The following is a 21,700-nucleotide window of genomic DNA, read 5'->3' as shown; positions in this document are numbered from 1 at the left end:
CAACTAATCTAGATGAGAGATGTGTAGTAAGTAGGCAATGGAAGGTAGATGATAGAGGACTGAATCAAAAGGAAGTTATATAGTGATTTCCACATCTTTGCAGGAATGGAAAAACTGTCCTTGAGTTTGTAATGACTGTGTCCCTTCTCACTGCCTGGATAGGTTATACGTTTGTGTTTTCTAAAGCTTTTGATGGACTTTCCAGTTCTATTGTTGGAGATCGCTAGAGGAATGAGCTTAAAAGGAAGAGATAAGTACCCTGAAGATGGACTAAAACCAAACGCTATCATCCAGTTTAGAATTGTTCTAACACAATGCTCCATCATGAAGATAGAAGAAAGCTTGTCTATGGCCCAAGAAATGTCAAGATTAGTGGGGAATATTATGGGTTGCTCTAAAATAATATATCAGAGCAGCGGCGCCTCGTTGGCTCAGTCTGTTAAGCATCCTACTTCAGCACAGGTCATGATCTCACAGCTCATGAGTTCAAGTCCCACATCAGGCTCTGTGCTGATAGCCCAGAGCCTGGAGCCTGCTTTGGATTCTGTGTCTCCATCTCTCTCTCTGCCCCTTCTCTGCTCATGCTCACTCTCTCTCTCTCTCTCTCTCTCAAAAATAAATGAAAATTTAAAAATTAAAGTAAAATAATGTATCAGGGCAGGTAATGCACATGTAAATGTGGTTTGGCCCTGTCTGTAATTTAAGACAGACTGCTGACTGCCTCGTCATCTCATGAGTTGATCTCATGAGATCTCACGAGTAGATCTTTTCCATAGGAGAGATCTACAATTTGAACTTCAGGATACTTGTAAACACTGGAAAACTACTGTCTACCTCTTCATAAATTATTATGGGGGGAGAGAAATTGCTTTCTGCAAAACAAGTCCCTTTTTTTTTTTAGAGCTACATCTTTACATCCACTCAGAAAATTCCTGAACTAAATAAAATTAAGATTTTTTTTAATTCTATCTTTCACACACTAAACATATGCAAGAGGGGTGCCTTGGGAGGCTTAGTCGGTTAAGCAATCGACTTCGGGTCAGGTCATGATCTCCTGATTGGTGAGTTCTAGCCCCGCATTGGGCTCTCTTCTGTCAGCACAGAGCTGACTTTGGATCCTGTATCCCCCTCTGTTTGCCCCCCTCCCACTTATGCTCTCTCTCTCTCTCTCTATCTCTCTCTCAGAAATAAAATAAACATTTAAAAAATATGCAACAATTATGAATTTTATATTTTAAGAATTCTTTATTAGTCTGATGATCAATTCATAGTCAATATCTTAAGAGAACTGTGGTTCTTCTACTAGAAATGTGATAGGATTCAATGCAGAAACTTCAAAATAGGGTATTACATTAACTCCTACAGATGCAGGTTTATCTAACACACCCAGGGTAAGCCTCATTTTGACAGAACATTATTGTGATGGGCAACTGACTTTTTTTTTTTTTTTTTTGAGAGAGAGCACAAGCAGGGCAAGGAGCTAGGCAGAGGGGGGGAGAGAGAGAATCTTAAGCAGCCTCCTTGGAGCCCTGGGTGGATCTCAATTTCACGACCATGAGATCAGGACCTACACCAGTGTCAAGAGCTGGATGCTCAACTGACTGAGCCACCCAGGCACCCCAGCAATTGACTTTTAATAGAGAACTCCATGAAAGCGATAGCACTTGAACTAAATCAGAATTCAGAGCATACCAGGTACAGGCAATACCTGTTCAAAGACAAGAAAGCAGACATGTTCCAATTTTTCTAACTGCAAATAAGAACTTTCCATTTCCTTTTGTATAACCATAGGATTTTAAATTATTTCTAATAGTACTAAAGTCTTTATAATAGGACTTTTAATGGACATATCTTAGGCATTTGGTCTTTCTAAATACACATATTGATCTCACTGGAAATCACTTTGCTTTTTTCTAATCAAGTACTCTATGATTTTTAAAAGTGTCAGAAAATGAAAGTGTCATAAATTATTGTATTTGTGCAATATTATTATTTGTTTTAGACATGGATAACTGAATTAAGATATTGTTAGAGATTTATACATGTTATCCTACATATCTCTGGTTTGGTTATTCTTCTTGTATAGAATTAAAGAATAATGCATCAATACCTTTATCTGTTCTACTGTTGATTGCATATGAATAGTTTCCAATGTGGATCAATTACAAGTAGCATTGATATCAACACTCTTGTACTTGTAACCTGCTATACAATATTACTAAGAATGAAAGCAGTGGGTTTTAGGGTATTCATATTTTTAACTTTATACAAAATACCACAAATAAAAAATGTTTAAAAGGAAAATTAAAGAAAAATAAGCTTTTATAATTTCAAAACAGATCCAGAAATTTATGTCAGGGTGTCAGTGTGAAAATTTTAATAATGATTTAGAAAGTGGCTAAGTCACATGACCAGCAACTGTCAAAGATAGGCCTTGGGACTTTTAATAGCAAGTGCAATAGTAAAATTGAGTTCAATTCCTCTTTAATCAATAAATTATTCAAATGAATTAAAACAGCATTAGGATACAAAGAAAATTAAAATTTACCTATAAATTTAGAGTGGCTACTGAGCCAGATATAATTCATTTAAATAATTTTTTTGAACCTAAATATGGATGTACATTGTTTTGGAAAATTAGCACTTAACTATGAGATTAGTTCCTTTATCTTTATAGTCATATTTACCTGTTGGTAGCATATTAGAAGAACAAAACAATGAATTTTATATGGCAAAATGCAATTCCCATCACTTACTTACCACTATAGAAAAATAAGTATAATAGAGGATCATAACAGCTGGTTCATATTTGACATTTTCTACTTAAAGCCATAAAGTTGATAAAATTACAGGGAAAATAAGAATATTTTACTTGTGACTGATTTGTTAAATAATAAAATACCATAGAGAAATAGAGTCACACTTTCGGTAGGTGAATCAGTGAAATACAGATTTTTTTTATCAAAGTTTACTATTTCACTTATATAATTTTTGGTTTTTCAAGCAAGATTGAATTTAAAAATCTGAGAAAAACATGTAAAAGGTATATTGTAGCTCTTACTCTTTATGTCATTTTGTCTGGAGAGCTAGAAAGCTAATATCAGATTCATTGCTCTGGAAGAGCTAAGGCCTGACAGTGCTTTTTCCTCTCCTATGGATATGTGAGAGTCCCTTGTTTATAAACATTTCTATAAAAGGAAAAGCAAGGAATTTTAATTCTTTGTACAGCTTTGGAAAAATATATATTGGGAATGTAATCTAATCTTACCAAAGATAGATATCTATAGTCAATTCTTACCATTTACTCATTCAAAATGCTTTTTTTTTGTGCTTTAAATTTTTAAGTGTCCATTATTAAACTCTTAACTTTCTCTACAAAACATGCATATTATAAATGCTTGTGAATATTTGCAAAGCTTATTAACAAAGGAGAGATCCACATGTGAAATTTAGTAGATTGAGGCATTAGACTCAAATTCTGTTTTCCAATAAAGCTCTGAATATTTCCAAATTCTTGTTAATAGTTTTTCTTCAGTTCTTGCTCCCAATTAACCTTTATAGTTTCCTTAATACAAAAACACTGCACTTTGTACTATTTGCATTTTTATCTTACTAATAACATTTTTCATCTCCAACTTTTGATTTCAAATCTAATTATTTTGAGATTACTATCACCTAAGTGTTGTAAAACCACTGTGTTATCAATAACTGCTTTTCATTACAAAATTAAAATGTATTTTATCATTGTTCATTGCAAAACATCCTATTGCATGCATTGGCCCCAATTAGCTTTGTAAACATGGCACTTATTTCAGATACCTTAGCCTATTATTCTTTCAATATACCCTGATGACACTAAGTGAGTGTTTGCTTTAATCAAGCTGAAGAGTTTTACAGCCAGCAATATGCATGCCAAATTTAAGTTTTTTCCATTTAAATAGGTGTATAAATATACATGTCAAAGCAGTAGCATTATCTCTAGGTTTATAAATACACACATTCACACATATATACACATATTGTATTTTGAAATAATAATACTAATACCTAGCCATTTGCCAGGAAATATGCTAAGCTTTGAGATAAAGAGGATTATCCCACTTAATCTTCACAAACTGCATGCTATAGGTGCTATATTTGTCCCATATTACAAATAAAGGATCTAACAGTTCTCTTCAAGGATATTTAAAAACAAATAAGTTGGGTCAATGAATAGCTACTTTAATGAAACACTTTCATGGATTTCTGTTGATTTCTTTTTTTTATTTTGTGAATCTCTCCTATGATTTTATTTTTTGATTTCTCCTATGATAGTACAGGCAATAGAATTTAATTTATTGACTACTGTAATGACTGGCACAGAATAGAACGTATTATTCTTTCTTGGGATTTTATAATGATAAAGGATAAGAGTTCACCTGCTGTTAAAATCCATGGAAATCTTTCCTTCCCCTAAAGGTCAGTTTATCTGATCTTGTGTAAAATTATTTTACTGTCAAAACATCTCATATTTGTTTCTAATGCTGGCTAAAAGCTTAAAATTATAAATTGCCATTTTGACAAAAAAATAAATCAGATGTTTCCATCTCAACCAGAAGTGCATTTAAAATATATTAAGAATGTTTATATGTGATAGTTTTAATAAAGTAACTCAATCATTTCTATGACATTATTTTTTCTTTGTAATAAGAATTTTAAATATTAAATCAGTTTGTCTTTTAATAATAATATCACAACGTATCCATCCAATTCAAGCTATCCTTCACAGAATTAGTGAAAAAAGTGGAAATCCTGTATGCAAACAATGTCGCTGAATTTTCAAACATTCAGAAGTGCTCTTTTGGAATTGTCACTAGAGCTAACAAATTAATTAAACTAATTAACAAGAAATAAAAATGAATCTTATACTTTAAAATAAGAATACAACTTCCACTGCTCTTTTCATTTTCTCCTTCTTTCCTACCAGTATTTAGTTCAGCTTGATTCCACACATCCCATTTTCTCAGGTCTTTCCAGTCTCAGCACCAAAAGAGGTTATATTGTGGAGTTATATGAACTACATGGTTGAAGAAAGTTAATAAACATACAGCAGTTATGGGATGAGTGTGGCTAGTTGATAACATGGTGGTAAATAATGAGTAATATAGGTAAAGTTCCAGAAGTGAAAAATTGCTTGTGCAGTCTATATAGGAGGCAGTGTAACGTAGTGAATGAATCACTGCATTTATCTGAAATTGTCCTAATAACTTCTGACTACGTTTTAGGGGTAAAATTAGAAGACATAAGTCAAAGTACTCTACAAATTATAAAAGACAATAATTAGCAAAGATAACTGCAGTACAAAGCTGGTACTTAAGCATGGGAGTACCTATTGAGAGCCATGATGTCACTACATGAAATATTTTACAGGATGTCAACAAAACTGCTAACCTTTAGTTTTTATCTTTATTTTTATTTTTTTTTAGTGTTTATTTATTTATTTTGAAAGAGAGAGAGGGAGAGAGAGAGCGAGAACGTGCACACATGCACATGCAAACTAGGGGCAGGGTGGCAGAGAAACAGAGAGAGAGAGTCCCAAAGAGGCTCCGTGCTTAGCACAAGTCCCAGCAGAGCTTGATCTCATGAATGGTGAGATTATAACCTGAGCCGAAATCAAGAGTTGGTCACTTAACCAGACTGAGCTGCCCAGGGTCTCCAAACCTGCTACCTTTAAAGTTGAGCAGACTTAAAGAAAACAGATGCAAAGAACATTTACCTGAATAGTAATGTAGTGCAGGGGAACTGACCTCAAAAGATAGAAATAATAAGGGGGCACCTGGATGGCTCAGTCGGTTATGTACCTGACTCTAGATTTCTGGTTAGGTCATGATCTCAAGGAAACCATGCGTAGGGTTCGCTCTGCATGTATGGAACCTGCTTGGGATCTCTCCCTCTCTCTCTACCCCTCCCCTGCTCATGCAAATGCTCTGTCTCTCAAAATAAATAAACAAACAAAAAGGTAGAAATAACAAGACAAACAATTCTGGATTAAGGATGTATGTAATAGTTAACTAGACCAGGAAACAAAGTTGGCATGCAGTGTTTGTAACATATGAATGATTTCTACAGCTTAGATTATGTATTTCTTGAACAAATGGGATTTAAAAGTTACTTATTTCATATTTATTGGCCTCTTCTTGTTCAGCTCTATCTTCTTTTTAGGGGTTCTTCCCTCCTTAAAGGAAATATTCTTCTACTCTCAAAGTTTTTGCTTTTTGTTTTTTGTTCGTTTTTGTTTTTGTTTTTGTTTTAACAATACTTTGGGTTTTTTTCACCTTAAATTTGTGAGCTTCCATACCTTTTCTGTTTCTGGCTGATTGTAAACATTTCATATATATTTATTAATTTGTCTGATTCACTTGTTATCTAAATATCAAACAAATTTGAGAATGAGGAAATAACTTTGCTACTGAATTCTTGCACAAAATGAAAATCTATTAATCCATTTCCTGCTCTGTAGTCTAATTGTGACAAGATTTAACCAGCACACTCTACATCTCTTTTCCTGCAGAATAGCCATATGTTTTTAAACCCCTTTTAGTTTATTTAAAAAAAATTTTTTTTTCAACGTTTATTTATTTTTGGGACAGAGAGAGACAGCATGAACGGGGGAGGGGCAGAGAGAGAGGGAGACACAGAATCGGAAATAGGCTCCAGGCTCTGAGCCATCAGCCCAGAGCCTGATGCGGGGCTCGAACTCCCGGACCGCGAGATCGTGACCTGGCTGAAGTCGGACGCTTAACCGACTGCGCCACCCAGGCGCCCCAAACCCCTTTTAGTTTAAGTGAAAAAAATATAAAGAAAAAATAGACATATTTCAGTTTCAACTTAGGTTTTATCATCTGGAAATATTTCCTGACTCCCCCAGAATTGCACAAAGATTTTCTGTATTTCAGAAAGGTTTTCCACATCATGGCAACTTTGTAATGACTCTAGTGTAGTATATTATCTCATTATTGTCATTTGCATTAGTAGACTTTGAGCTCCTTTAATATGGAGACTGTTTTATTCATCTTTTATTCCAAGTGCTTGAATGGTGCTTGGTATATAGTGCATTTTTTGCTAATGCTTAATGTCGAGAAAATAGACATAATGGATAAGGAATTTCTTATAGTTCACATATTCCTATTAAAAATAAATTAATAACAAGAATTACACTGAAGAGAATTTATGAGGTGATGTTAATTTTTTATAATAATAAAATTAAACATGATGATTTATAAATTATATATCAATGTATACGGCTAATTAATTCTGCCATACTTTATCTCACAGGATGTACATGTGAGATACATGTACATGCCAAAAAGTATAAGCCATTTCTAATTTAATCCTATAAACCTTAGCCTTAACAAGTAGATCACCATTCCTAAAGTAGATACACAAAGTAAAATGTATATTTCTTCACAAGTATAGTTTTATTTTAAGTTTATTTAAATATTTAAAGAGTAAGGGGGAGAGAGAGAGCATGAGAGAGCACAAGCGAGCATGAGTTGGAGAGGGGCAGATAGAGAGAGAATCCCAACCAGGCTCCACACTATCAGTACAGAGCCCAAAGTGGGGCTTGAATTCACGAACCCATGCGATCATGACCTGAGCTGAAATCAAGAGATAGATGCTTAGCCAACTGAACAACCCAGGCACCCCACAAATATAATTTTAGTGAAGTGCCTATAGTATTACAAATCAGTTTAACAGCACATGGAAGTTTTTTTAAACAGGAGAAAATGCTTTCAATTCCAAAGAAAACACAAACTCTGTTTTAAGGATTTTACATGAGCAATATAGAATCTCATAAACACCAAATATTCTAGAAAATAGAAACATCGTATTTACAGTGGTAGCAAGGCATTTGAAAGTAAGAGAACACATCAGGGCAAGTTTATATAGTGAAAGACACTATATATACCTATTATAACCACAGAATAAATATATAAGTAGGGTACTTACCTATAGAACCATATTTAGGAAAATCATATAGAACAATGTGAGATTTCAATAAGCAGATTTTTAAAATTTATTTATTTATTTTGAGAGAAAGAGAGGAGAGAGGCAGAGGGAGAGGGAAAGAGAGGATCTCAAGCAGGCTCTGCACTATCATTGTGGAGTCTGATGCCAGGCTTGATCCCAGAAACCATGAGATCATGACCTGAGCTGAAATCAAGAGTTGGACGCTTAACCAACTGAGCCAAACTGGCACGCCCAATAAGCAGATTTCAAAGCAAAAACTAATGAAACTATGATTATGACAAAAGAGCATGTGCAATATTTGGTCGATGTCCCAAATATTAAAAAAATAATAAATTAAAATGGGAAGTAGAAACCTATTCCCTTCACTTAGCAAATATTCATGAGATAGCTATTATAAAACACTGTTAAGTCCTAAAAGGATACTACCACATAAGAAGAAACGGTTCCTACCTTTAAAAAGCTTTGTTTCCACTGGAAGAGAGCATAGATGCACACGCAAAGATACTTTCAATATAAGATAGTGAATGATAAAGTTTAGGGAAGCACACAACATGCAATATCCCGACATACACTGTGTTCCTCCCTTTTTTCTGGCAGCAATGGGTTTTGATGTGGGTCTTGATTAGTGAAAATCATCACTAGTAATCCCAATTTCACTGCTAGTCCAGGAATCCAGGGCTGGCCCAGTACACAGAATCATCGCAAGGATTTCCCCTAGTACTGATTAATGCTTCGGTAGGGCATGTGTGCTAGGCTGGCATAATTAGACTAAAGGAAAGGGATGGGAAAGAGGTGTTCTCAATTCTTTTCTGCCAGATGTGAACTAGGTAACCTGTAATCCCTGGAAAGTGACAGCCTTTCTACAATCAGCTATAGATATAAGCTGAGGAAATTTACAATATGGACAACAGACAGAGAGATTGACAGTCTGAGACCTTAATACTATTGTTAGGTCACTAGACCAATCAAGAAGCCTGTTCTACATGTTGTATGAAACAATACATTATATTATTGTTTAAGCAATTTTGAGTTTTCTTACAGTCAGAAACATCCTAATGGATAAAAATCATTGGTTTATTTCTAGTATTATATTGTGATTATTTTTGTCCCTCCGGAGTATTATATACTGATCACAATGATTCATTTTCTTATAAATATACTTATTGAGAAATAGTATGAACTCATAAAAAATTAAAACTGAAATACCCTCATTGTTCCCACTCTACTCTGATAAAAATATAATTTGATAATATGAAAATTAATCCCAAAAGAAAACAATAATCAAAATTGTTCTGTGAGAGTACTCAAGTCCCATGGGGAAAAAAATATATGTGTATACTCAGATAAACTTTGGTCCTTTTCCATAATCTGAAGTAATTTTTACTAACCCCAAAGCCAGTGGTGGTGGAAGAAAAAATGGAATTATAGATCCATATGTGCTATAAAATATGAAATAACATGCTTGAAAATAAACAAAAATAAAAGTGCTTACCTGCTCTAGTGTCTGTCAGAGTAGATACTGAAGGTCTAGCTTCCAGAAAATGGACGAGTAGTCCTCTACCCTGGGTCCAAGTTTGTGTGAGCCAGAATCTGGAAACAAAATAAGACTTGTCAATTTTTTTTTTTTTTTTTTTGTAATTCCTTAGGAAGTTAATCTATCCAGAAAGTAAGTCACAATGTCTATACAGTAGCACCATTTTGGATTGAATGACAGATAAATGACTGGCTCAAAGATGTAAAATATTTTCATTTAAAAAAAAACAAAACATCATTTCTGATAAAAAACAAAATAAGTGAGAAACGAAGAAAGATACTTTTTGAAATAATACACCTCAATAAATATCAACAATATTAATAGAGATATGAAATATCTCATTCACCTTATGGACATAAGATCATATTATTACAAGAAAACATACCCATTATGATATGACAAGACACAATAATAAAATTAATAGCTATTGGAAAATGAAAGACAAAATCATCCTAATAAAATATATATTTGCCTTCCAGTACTACAGAAGAGAATCACTGGGAAATGAAACGAAAGTTCAATTAGCTGGCCAGTCACTAAATATATTTGGAAAGATCAATTGCTTTCAAATATACCAGAACAAAATAGCTCAAAAAATATAATAAAACTCTTAGTATAACAATAAATGATGCATTCTATATATAAAAAATAAGTAAAATCAAGGACCTGAATGAAAAAAGTAAAACTACAGAAGTATATTTTAGATTTAAGTAAATGCAAAGATACTCTGGATGGTAAGATTGAAATTACACAGACATAAAATCTATTGCCAATTAATTTACATACAACATGCTCAATATTTATTAATTTTTTCAACTTATTTTAAAAGTTATACATAAAAATGCTTAATAAAAGCAACAATTGGGGTGTCTGGGTGGCTCAGTCAGCTTAGCATCCAACTCTTGATTTCAGCTTAGGTCATGATCCCAGGGTGGTGGGATTGAACTCCATGTGGGGCTCCACGCTGAGCAAGGAGTCTGCTTAAGACTCCCTCTTTCTCTCTCTTCCTCTGCCTACTCTCGCACTCTCTCTCTAAAAATAAGTAAATAAAAATAAATTTTTAAAAGCAACTCCTTAAAATACTTGTACAACTATTGTTGATAAAAATTGTCTTGTTAGAGCAGAAGGTTCACACCATATGGGCTCCAAATGTGTAGGCCATGCTATTGTTGTTAAGTGATGGCTAAATTAGTTACTAATTATATTATATGTTAGGCTTATTAGTTATACTGTACTATACATTATTCCGCATATGTATTTAAAGAATTGAGCAAAATTGCTATCTCAACAACTGGACAAATGACATGGTTAGATAAAATCTAAGACTGACATCTGGTAAACATATGCACAGAGGATAAATCTTGAGAATAATTAAACTCATGTAAATTAAAATATCCAGACAATCCATTTTTAACTCATGGAATCATCAAAAGAATAATAATGAAATGTTGGAGGCTAGAATTTACTAATAGGTGCTTTTATGAGCATGGTTAGTGGATTATAAATTGGTTCAACTTTTCTGAAAAATCACCTTCCAATTTATCTTGTGAGTTTTGAAATATTCCTTGTCGTCTAGGGCAGGAACACTTTTTCTCAGTCTATCCTCAAGGGGAGAAATAAAACAAATGCAACAACTCTAACAAGTTAGAGGTGTAGTCAAATATTTATGGAACAGGATGTCAAAAGTGGATGCTTTCCGCTCCAGTTCCTGCTGAGGCATTAACATAATAGATGCCAGGTTACAAAGAGAGACATTAGATCCCCATATATATATTTGAAAAAGAAGGTATAGAAAAGAAAGGTTGTTAATCTTTGGCTGACCTCCCACTTTTACCCAAACACTGGTTTAGAAGGGATGAAAAAAGAGGGCTTGGCAATCAGAAGACAACAGGTAGTACCTACACTGTCATCTTTAAGCATGTGCTAAGTTCAGAGGACACTAATGCCAGCTCACCTTGACATTCATCAGGAAAGAACTATTCTGCTCCCATACTTCCTCCCCTACAATGCTTCCTTCTTCAAGTAGTCACAAATCTAAACACTAGGTAAGCAAAATTCAATCATGTCCTGTTTTCAACTAGTCTTCTGACATATAACATTCTATACTGAGGGATGAGAGAGGCCTCCGTTTTAAATCAAGATGGAACTTTTTTATTTTTTTAATGTTTTATTTATTTTTGAGAGAGACACAGAGCACAAGTTGGGGAGAGGTAGAGAGAGAGAGAGAATCTGAACCAGGCTCCAGGCTCCAAGATGTCAGCACAGAGCCTGACGCGGGACTCGAACTCACAAACTGTGAGATCATGACCTGAGCAAAAGCCAGACGCTCAACCGACTGAGCCACCCAGGTGCTCCAAGAAGGAACTTTTGATCAATACATGTGGGTAGACATTTTAATTATTGAATTAAATGTTTGTTTTCTGATTGAAAATGAAGTGCAACATTTTATTACTGAGGAGTGATTAAGTCATCATGGATTTCAGGCAGAGAAAGAACTATTTATTCAAAACAAAATAAAAGGAAGTCAGAGACAACAAAATAAAATGACTACATTATTTCATCTTGCAGGTTACTTATATGGGAGAAAATTATTCAATCTTGTATAGAAGAAAAAGTTTTTAAATTCACACCTCATCATGTGAATATACCAATTTGGCCATCTACAGAGGATTTGAAATTCTGATCATTTCTCAAGGTTTAAAGATATCCTTTTTTTATACATAAGACTATTATTTGGTAATGGCGAGTACAGTTGAAATACTACAGTAGTAAATCCTGATAAAGAATAAGAGGTTTTCTATTTTAGCATTCTCAAAAGATACTCAAAATTAAAATAAAATAAGTGGTAAATGCATTAGTCAACCTACTTTGAACATTTTTAAATGTCTGTAACTTCTAAAGTTTAGAAAGGAGCAGGAAAAGTAAACTGAAGCAAGATAATACAGAAAAGAAATAGAAGTGATTGAAACCAAATTTTGATCATATAAAATTATTCTCTATAAAAATTAGAATTTGCAATTTACCAAAGCATATTTAATAGAAAAAAAAACCTATCTGCCCTCTATGGGACTCAAGCATTAATCTGGTCATGAAGATAAATCATTATTCAAATGCCCCCCAATTAAAAAGAAATATGTATTGAAGGGGAAAGAGAAGTATTAGTGTCTCACAATAAAGAACCACTCTCTGGGATGCTTATTTTTAAAAATGTGAACAGGAGGATAAAATTAAATAAGCAATACTAGTAGTAACTCAATTAGAGTGAAACATACTTAAATAATATTTGTATGTTTTAATTCACAATTTACTTGAAAAAAGTTATCAGAGCATTAAGAATAAAGAAACCATTAAGTAATTTAAGTCAACAGTGAATTTATTTGGAAACCTCAAAATAAATGAAAAAAATATATATGAACCCTTTCATCATCCCAACACACAATCCTTCCATATAATGCCTATTTCTAAAACAGCAAGGTTTTAATCATAGGTGAATTTTTGATTACTGGAAAATGCCACTCATTGAGACATCCGCAGCATTTTATAGCCTGATGGAAAAGCAATGTTCTGAGCACACGAGCATTTTCCTGTGCTGCAAACATCATATGGTCAGGCTCAGACATTAGGTCCACAAGTCAGAAAGTCATCAATGGCATAATTAAGGGAAGATCGGCATTTTCAGCGTTACACCACAAAGTCAAATTTAGCTATATAACTAAGCTACATAAACTTTAATGAGGACAATGTTTCAGTCTTATCCAATCCATGGTACTTTACAGACTCAGTCATATATGTTAGTTCACACCATAAAAAAACAAATGCCTCCAAAAGTGAGTAAAAGAGAGATAGGGATGTGGTTATTTTATATTAGAATACCGTAGGGAAGAAAACTCAGTGACAGAATTTTTAGAGTTTCTTCAGGCTCGTGGTTGGTATGATTTCTTAGTTCTAAATTGACTGTTTCATTACTTCCTACAAATAAATGGAATAACATAATTATTTATATGTTTGTGAAAGAACTCTCTCTGTGTGCAAATTCGATTTGTTAAAGCAACAACCTTCAGCGTCATCTATTTTAAGGTTGGCAAAGTAAGCAGAATCAAATTTCTGAACTTAATGACAATGTCAGCGTAGCTTATGAAACCATAACAATGTAAGGAGAGACATCTGGTGTGCACCATGCATGTAATGTACGGTGAGCTTCAGTGATTCCTCCGACTTCTCCTGGCTCTGTGTTATATGTGTGGCAGAGTGCCACTCAAACTAAGTAGAATCATTCAACTGTCTTGAATATAAAGTAAAGAATACAATGCTTCACTAGGCAGACTAGTTGCACATGAATTTTGATGCAGATGCCCAGTAAAAATGTTGCTGATAACTTGCAGCAGAAAACATCTGAAAGAATCAATAAAGGAAGGTTTCTTTCTAGAGAACATACAACTGTTTATGGTGCAATAATTTTCAGACACAAGTACAGGGTTTTTTGTTACATTTCATCAGTACACTGGGACTGATGGCTATAAGAGGTATGGTAACCATTGCAACCAAAATAAGATGTGCACTAGTGTGTATGTTACATATATATACACACATATATACACACATAATTCTATATAGAATTCTATATTCTATATGGAATATAGAATATATTTTATATTCTATATGGAAAACTGTATCCCATATGTAATATATTCTATATTCCATATGTATAATGCTGTATTATTATAGAATTATGTTTGTTTGTGTATACATATACATATGTATACTTTGAAATAACACCACCTTATTTATACAGTCCACAAAAAGGAAAAGGTCACACATCCTGAGTTTAAGTAAAATGCTATTTTTAAATATTATTTGATTATAACGTATCATTTTTCCTGTCTCATATTTTTTGTTCCTAATTAGTGCAATATGGGTGAGAATCCTTGAGACAATGGCAAACTTGAGTTTTTCTCCCTCCTTTCCCTCCTTAATCTGTGTTCCTCTCCACGGCACAGAAACTATCATGCCTGACTGCTGACTCTTGGTTGATAATCAGGACTCTACAGAAATCCCAGCAGGAAAAAATACTATAGCATTTTCTTCCCTCTGGGTTAGCAAATACTTGATTAGAAAACATTCCATGTTTAATGAAACTTGAGGTAAAGATCAAAATGCTGGGGATTTGGGAAAGAGTTTGGTGTATAAACCTGTCACCCTTTGGGGGTAACGTTAGTGCTGCTTAACATGAGTAGGTCTGGTCTCATGGGCCACCAAGAACACAAGGAAGAGCCACCAAGAACCCAAAGAAGTCTGGGAAAGTCCTAGAAGACTGGGGAGCAGTATGATTTCCTCCTGGTGCCTTCATGGAGGCATAGCAGCCTGCCATGGATTCCCTTCATTTCTAGTCATCAGCCAGACCTGACCTCAATAAGTGGTGTTAATATTACTGACTACTCATCTGTGGGTGGCGGAGGGGGGAAGTTGGGTCCATCTCTCACATGATGCACAAAAATAACAGCAATATTAATAAAACAATCTTTGGATGACAATGAGAGACTATATGAAAAATAATTGGGTTTTACAAGGCTTGATAAGTTTTGAGTGAAAGAAACAAAATGTAGAACAACTAATAGAATTAATTCATTTTTGTCAAGTACCCCAAATCCACTTCATTTATAAAATGTTTAATAGGATTATATGAACAAGGAGAAAAACACATTAGGGTACATACTAGATTAGTAACATGAGTCACTTGATGCAGGTGAAGGGCAAATAGAAAGAGAGAGAGAAAGACAAAAGAAAAAAGACTGCTTTGTCTTACCTGTTATGATCTCCTATCTGTCATAGGCTTTCATATATTTAAATTGTTAATTGTGTATATAATATTAAATAAATTATAAAAAATAGTAATCCTAAATGCAATATTATAGTACATCTGTGTTTCATAATTACTAAAGAAAACTAACATGTATAATTAGGGTTTGTTAAGAAAAATATTAATCAAATCACATCATTGAAAAAACTAGGACCTCAGTAGTTATTTGTGATACTGATGATACATGAAATGGTATCTAAATTAACGAATACACAAGACAATATCTAAATTTTTTTCAAGGCGTATTATAGGTATTAATTTTAAAGCAGAAAATCCTTAAACAATAACTCCAACATAAGCATTAAGAAAAAAATACTGCAAGGGCAAAAGAGCTATAAAGATAAAAGTATGAAAGCGGTCAGAGAGATCTTAAAGATACATTTTATTGCCACATTTATACCTCTTAATGTGAATACTATATTCCAGGGTTTTGAAAGTGTATTATACCTACCCCAACTGCTTTCAGCAGTGCCAACATGGGGAGATATGAAAAGAAATTTGCCTTCCAACCCTTTTTTCTACTTCCACAATTTAAAATAATTACTTTGAAAACATTTAGTCAAGAATAATTGGCTGATACCTCCCTGGGCAATCACCTATATAGCTGATGACGTTAGATGTGATGAAAATAAACTTTCAAGAATGTGTTTGTTTGTTTCTTTGTTTGTTTTTCCCTACAAAAACACTAGGTTCTTTGTTCCAGGTATCAAAACGATAGAATATCCCAGTACTATTTTTAAAAGAAAGCTTTGCTTCTTGTCTCATTTTTGCAGAAGTTGGAAATGATTTTAATAAAGGTAAGCATGATTCTAATAGTTTCTTTTTTTAAATATGAATATTATTTACTTACACTGAAAGATTCTGACTATTAATGAGTAGTCAGTGGGGAGACACTGAAAGATCATGGAAATACCTTGCTCATCAACAAACATTCCTCTCTAGTTTTTAACATTTATTGAGGTGTCTTGCCCAAATCTCTCCATGTCATGATGGTTACAAACTTTCCAACTCTACTACTCTTTCCAGTACATTTTAGAGGGGGAAAATCTCATAATTCAAAAATTCATAACAATAAAACAATGTTGGAAGCTGCCATGAAAACACAAGTGAAAAAATACATCTTTTCTAAGTCACAGGACTATAAATTCAGGAAGTACAAAAAATTTAAAATGAATCAAACTCGTCAAATTATATACATTAAATGTATACATTTACATGTATACACAATTTGTATGTACATGTACATACATGTATACATAATTTGTATGTGCATGTGTACATAATTTTTTTATGTCCAATTATACTTCATTTGAGTGGTTTTAAAAAAAGAATCATGCCAAATAAAATCATAATTTTTGGCTTAATCCTGAATTGAGAATATTAACAATAATTTGCTCATAGTGCATATGGTCTCCTATATACCATAGATGAGTTTATATACACATTTAAAATCCAATGCATTATGGAGGCACCTGGGTAGCTCAGTCGGTTAAGCATCTGGCTCTTTATTTCAGCTCAGGTCATGATCTCACGGTTCATGGGTTCAAGCCCATATTGGGCTTTACACTGGCACTGTGGAAATGGCTTGAGATTCTCTCTGTCTCTCCCCCTCTCAATCTGCCCCTCCCCCACTCTGTGCTCTGTCTCTCTCTCTCTCTCAAAATAAACTTTAAAATAAATATATATATAAATAAAATCCAATACATTATGAATTTATGATTCATAAGTAACCTTAAGTATTTTCAAGCAGTAGAACTTGCATAACAGTTACAAGTGGAAATAATACTGGCAAAATATTCTGTTTTTTAACCTTGAGACATACCATAGAGGTCTCAGGTTATTAAGAAAATGTCAAAAAATGTTGTTTTGTATATTAAGAATATGTTTTTGGGAATGGGGAAAGAATAACAGCTTTCCCTTTGGTTTAAAATATTCAACAGTTTTAAAGTCATGAATCCCGGGAAGGGGCATCCAGCATGAAAACACACCTGCTTTCCATTCTACTCCTCCACGATGGTCAGCTCCGTCTCTCACTTGAAGAGAACTGTTGGGGTGTCCAGGTACCTCAGTGAAGCATCAGACTCCTGATGTCTGCTCCGGTCATAATATCATTATTCTGTGAGTTCAAATCCTACATCCAGCTCTGTGCTGACAGCTGGGGATTCTCTGCCTCTCTCTGCCCCTCCCCAACTCGCACTCTCTCTCTCTCAAAATAAACTTAAGAAAAAGGAAGGAAGGAAGGAAGGAAGGAAGGAAGGAAGGAAGGAAGGAAGGAGGAAGGAAGGAAGAAGGAAGGAAGGAAGAAGGAAGGAAGGAAGGAAGAGAGAGAGAAAGAAAGAAAGAAAGAACGAAAGAAGAAAAGAACTGTTTAAGTTCACTTCTATTTCAGAAAAGTAAACATTTGGTAGTATGAATGACTTTTTCATCTTATTAACTGGAATGAATGGTAATTTCTGAAATGCTTTTCCAGTTTAAAACACAAGAGCCTCTGTATCCCAACCCACAAAGCCACAGGCCTTGTTGGGGGGTCTGAGGGTAACATCCACAACCCACCAGCCTGTGTGCCCTGTAAGCAGGAAGCATGGAGGGTGTGGAGTGCCTGCATTCCTTCCAGCTGTCAGTGGCACCAAGGAGTTGATTGTAGTTCCCTTTCTACTATTAATTATAATCACAACTAGACCCCTTTTCCTGGGATCGTAATCTCATTGGAGGCTTTTCATTAAAATCTTATTCCTCCGAACACATCTGGGCACAGCCTGTTGGCCTCCAGGTGTGGGGGTGGAAAACCACAGCAGGTAGCAAGAAGAGTGCACACATTCATCCCTGCGTTTTAGGCATCCAGGCTTGTCGTGCGTGAAATTGAAGGCGAACCCATCCCTCTGTGTCCGTAGGCAGATGTCCCCCATGGATCAGACACCACTAAACACCACAGGCCTCCCGTGGCGATTCCACTGTCTCCATCTTCCCAGCCCTGGCTGCCATCCTGGACCGGGAGGCAAACACAGCTTCTGGGGCTGAAGTTGTCACAACAATGGCATTGGCTGTCTCCAGGAGAGCATCAGACCCAACAAGGCAGGCATCCCACCCTCAGGGGGAGCAGCCACTCGAGGAAAGTGGGTTCCATCAGAAAATGTCTTTTTTTAGACCTTTCCAGAGATGTTTCTCCCTTGTCCATCTTTGATCTTCTTTGTGACTGTGTGAGAATCTTGTCCTCCTTTGCGGTGACAGGAATGTTCTTCCTATGATCAGGGTAAGTAAGCATATTCATAGAGTCATTTATATGTGTCTAATTTCCAGCTTTTGGTGCTCAGCTTTAGTTGCTGGCACCAGGCCCTCAGGATGTCTTGGTGGAGCAGGTTGGCTGGTGGCATTTTTAGAAGATAATTGGGATTTTCTTCCTAAGTCTTAATCTCTTCCAGTGCCTTGTGTCACCTTTTCTGGACAGGAAACTTTGTCTTCTTTCATAGATCTTTTTCATTAGCCCCTGTTCACTGATGTTCACTGTAACTTTGGGTCACCAGAAGCCTGCTGTTTCTCTCCGGATTCTCATGATACAGGTTGCAATTTGCAAGCCAGATAATCTTCCCTGACTTCTTTGTGGAATTCTGCTTTTTGCCTTTCCTTTCTCCATATCCAAAGAGAAGTCAAGATTTCCTAACTGTTTCTAAGTCTAAACAACAGGAGTATGTTGTTCATACTAAATTCTAGAGTGAATAAAATAGATATGTCTTCGGCTTCAGAGAGTTTAGTGCCTTATTCACCTATTTTTGTTTGTTTCTTTGTTTAACTTTTTTTTAAAATTTTTTTAACGTTTTCTTTATTTTTGAGACAGGGAGAGACAGCATGAACAGGAGAGGGTCAGAGAGAGGGAGACACAGAATCCGAAACAGGCTCCAGGCTCTGAGCTGTCAGCACAGAGCCCGACGCGGGGCTCGAACTCACGGACCGCGAGATCGCCACCTGAGCGGAAGTCGGCCGCTTAACTGACTGAGCCACCCAGGTGCCCCTCTTTGTTTAACTTTTTTCAAGATAAAAGGTGCCTGGGTGGCTCAATCAGATGAGGATTTATTTGACTCTTGATTCTGGTTAAGGTCATGATCCCAGGGTCATGGGTCATGGGTCATGGGCATGAAGCCTGCCTAAGATTCTCCCTCTGCCCCTCTCCCCTGCTTGTGTACTTTCTCTCATTCTGTCTCTATAATTATAAAAAAGTAAAAAATAGAAAGAAAGCAGTGATTACAATAGTGATAGTTCTTACAAAAGAGAAACAAAGAGGGGTGCCTGGGTGGCTCAGGCACCCTTTGAGCATCTGACTTTCACTCAAGTCATGATCTCGTGGTTTATGAGTTCAAGCTCCACGTCAGGCTCTGTGCTGACAGCTCAGAGTCTGGAGCCTGCTTTGGATTTGTCTCCCTTTCTCTCTGCCCCTTCCCCACTCATTTCCACACATGCCCTCTCTCTCTCTAATAAACATTAAAAAAAATTTTTTTTAAAGATAAACAAAGAAACAAACAAAAACAAGTGCTGTGATGAAATATAACGGGAGGTATGTCACTTCACTTCATTTACCTGGGGTGATTCAGAAGTGATGATTGCCCCAAGGAATAGAGAATATCAAGATTAATAAAATTATTCAGTAATATCATGAAGATAAAATTGTTCCAAGATTAAACAGAGCAAGCACCAACCTGTAGTTCAAACAAGTCCCTTAATCTCTATCCTCAGAAAATTAAAGAGTTTGAAATCAGAAATATGAAACATTACTAATTTCCATATTAAATGGGACATTTTCTATGAATCTCAAATGTAATATCACAGACAATATGATTAATAACAACCTGTCAAATTTGATATCTAAAAGCTAATTTTTAGTTATTTTTATGTTTGAATTCTAATAATATACTAATAAAAATATTTCGATATTTGGATAAAATTCTAAAGTTTACCCCATCTTATAATAATATTCATAGACAAAAACCGATTTTTTTCTTTAAATTGAATGCAATGTTATTTGATTTGCCTTAATTCAAATGCTAAAAAATACAAAGCATTTTCAATTATCTTGCTTACAATAAATTTCTTTTTTTAAACCATCATTCAATAGGCTCTAATTTATTCATATAGGGAAACAAATAATTCTTACATTCATAAAAAATGAAAATTACTTATCAAAGAAATCATATGAAGAACTATTTCATAGATTCAAAAAAACACACATACTTGTGAATCAGATACATGTAAAATGTATTTCAGAGGGATAACTATTTTTTTGTCATCTATGATTAATAATTTATTAAATTGCAATATAAAGATATATATTTCAATAACAAAAATTCAATTCAAATAGGTAATTGTGCAATATTAAAAAAAGAAATCTACTACATCTATCCAGGTATTTACACATAATTCTTACAGTTTCAATTTCAAAAAAAAAAAATTCAATGTTGATAAGAGCACAGATTTAGTCCAATGATAGCAAATCGTTTCAAAAATCCTTAAGAGTGGGGCGCCTGGGTGGCTCAGTTGGTTGAGCATCCCGCTTCACCTCAGGTCATGATCTCACAGTTTGAGAGCTCAGCCGAGCCGGGCATCGGGCTCTGTGCTGACAGCTCAGAGCCTGGAGCCTGTTTCAGATTCTGTGTCTCCCTCTCTCTCTGCTCCTCCCTTGCTCATGCTCTTTCTCTCCCTCTCTCTCTCTCTCTCTCGCTCTCTCTCTCTCTCTCTCTCTCTCTCAAAAACAAATAAACATTTAAAAATTTTTAAAAAAAATCCTTAAGAGGGGCGCCTGGGTGGTGCAGTCGGTTAAGCGTCCGACTTCAGCCAGGTCACGATCTCGCGGTCCGTGAGTTCGAGCCCCGCGTCGGGCTCTGGGCTGATGGCTCGGAGCCTGGAGCCTGTTTCCGATTCTGTGTCTCCCTCTCTCTCTGCCCCTCCCCCGTTCATGCTCTGTCTGTCTCTCTCTGTCCCAAAAATAAAAAAATAAAAAACGTTGAAAAAAAAAATTAAAAATCCTTAAGAGTATTCATTTCCTTCATTCTAGTGATACCATTTCTGAAAATGAGTCCCTCCCCCACCAAAAAAAAAAAAAATGTAGGATGGTAACAGTAATCGTACGATGATTAAGAAACAACAGAAATGACCAAATTAAATAAATCACCTTACTGTGGGATACTTTGTACCCAATAAAAATTTTTTTGGTCTTCAATATTCATTGAAATGGAAAGATATGACCTGCCTCTCCATACACATACGAGAATAATCTATAACTATACATATACCAACGGTGGCTATCTCTGCCC

The 21,700-nt window shown here is 35.0% G+C and overlaps 1 pseudogene; it reads right to left on the bottom strand.

The window, feature by feature from the left end:
* Window positions 1-18,103: 18,103 nt before the first annotated feature.
* LOC124508353 (developmental pluripotency-associated protein 4-like) lies at window positions 18,104-18,772 on the bottom strand (annotated as a pseudogene).
* Between the last annotated feature and the right edge of the window lie 2,928 nt (window positions 18,773-21,700).

Source organism: Lynx rufus, unplaced genomic scaffold, assembly GCF_022079265.1.
Source record: "Lynx rufus isolate CCGP_SWC_20201006 ecotype Redwood Valley unplaced genomic scaffold, mLynRuf1.p SCAF_13, whole genome shotgun sequence".
In the NCBI taxonomy this organism is placed as follows: domain Eukaryota; kingdom Metazoa; phylum Chordata; class Mammalia; order Carnivora; family Felidae; genus Lynx; species Lynx rufus.
The sequence above is the reverse complement of the archived record's forward strand: the minus strand, read 5'-3'. Positions and strand labels throughout refer to the sequence as shown.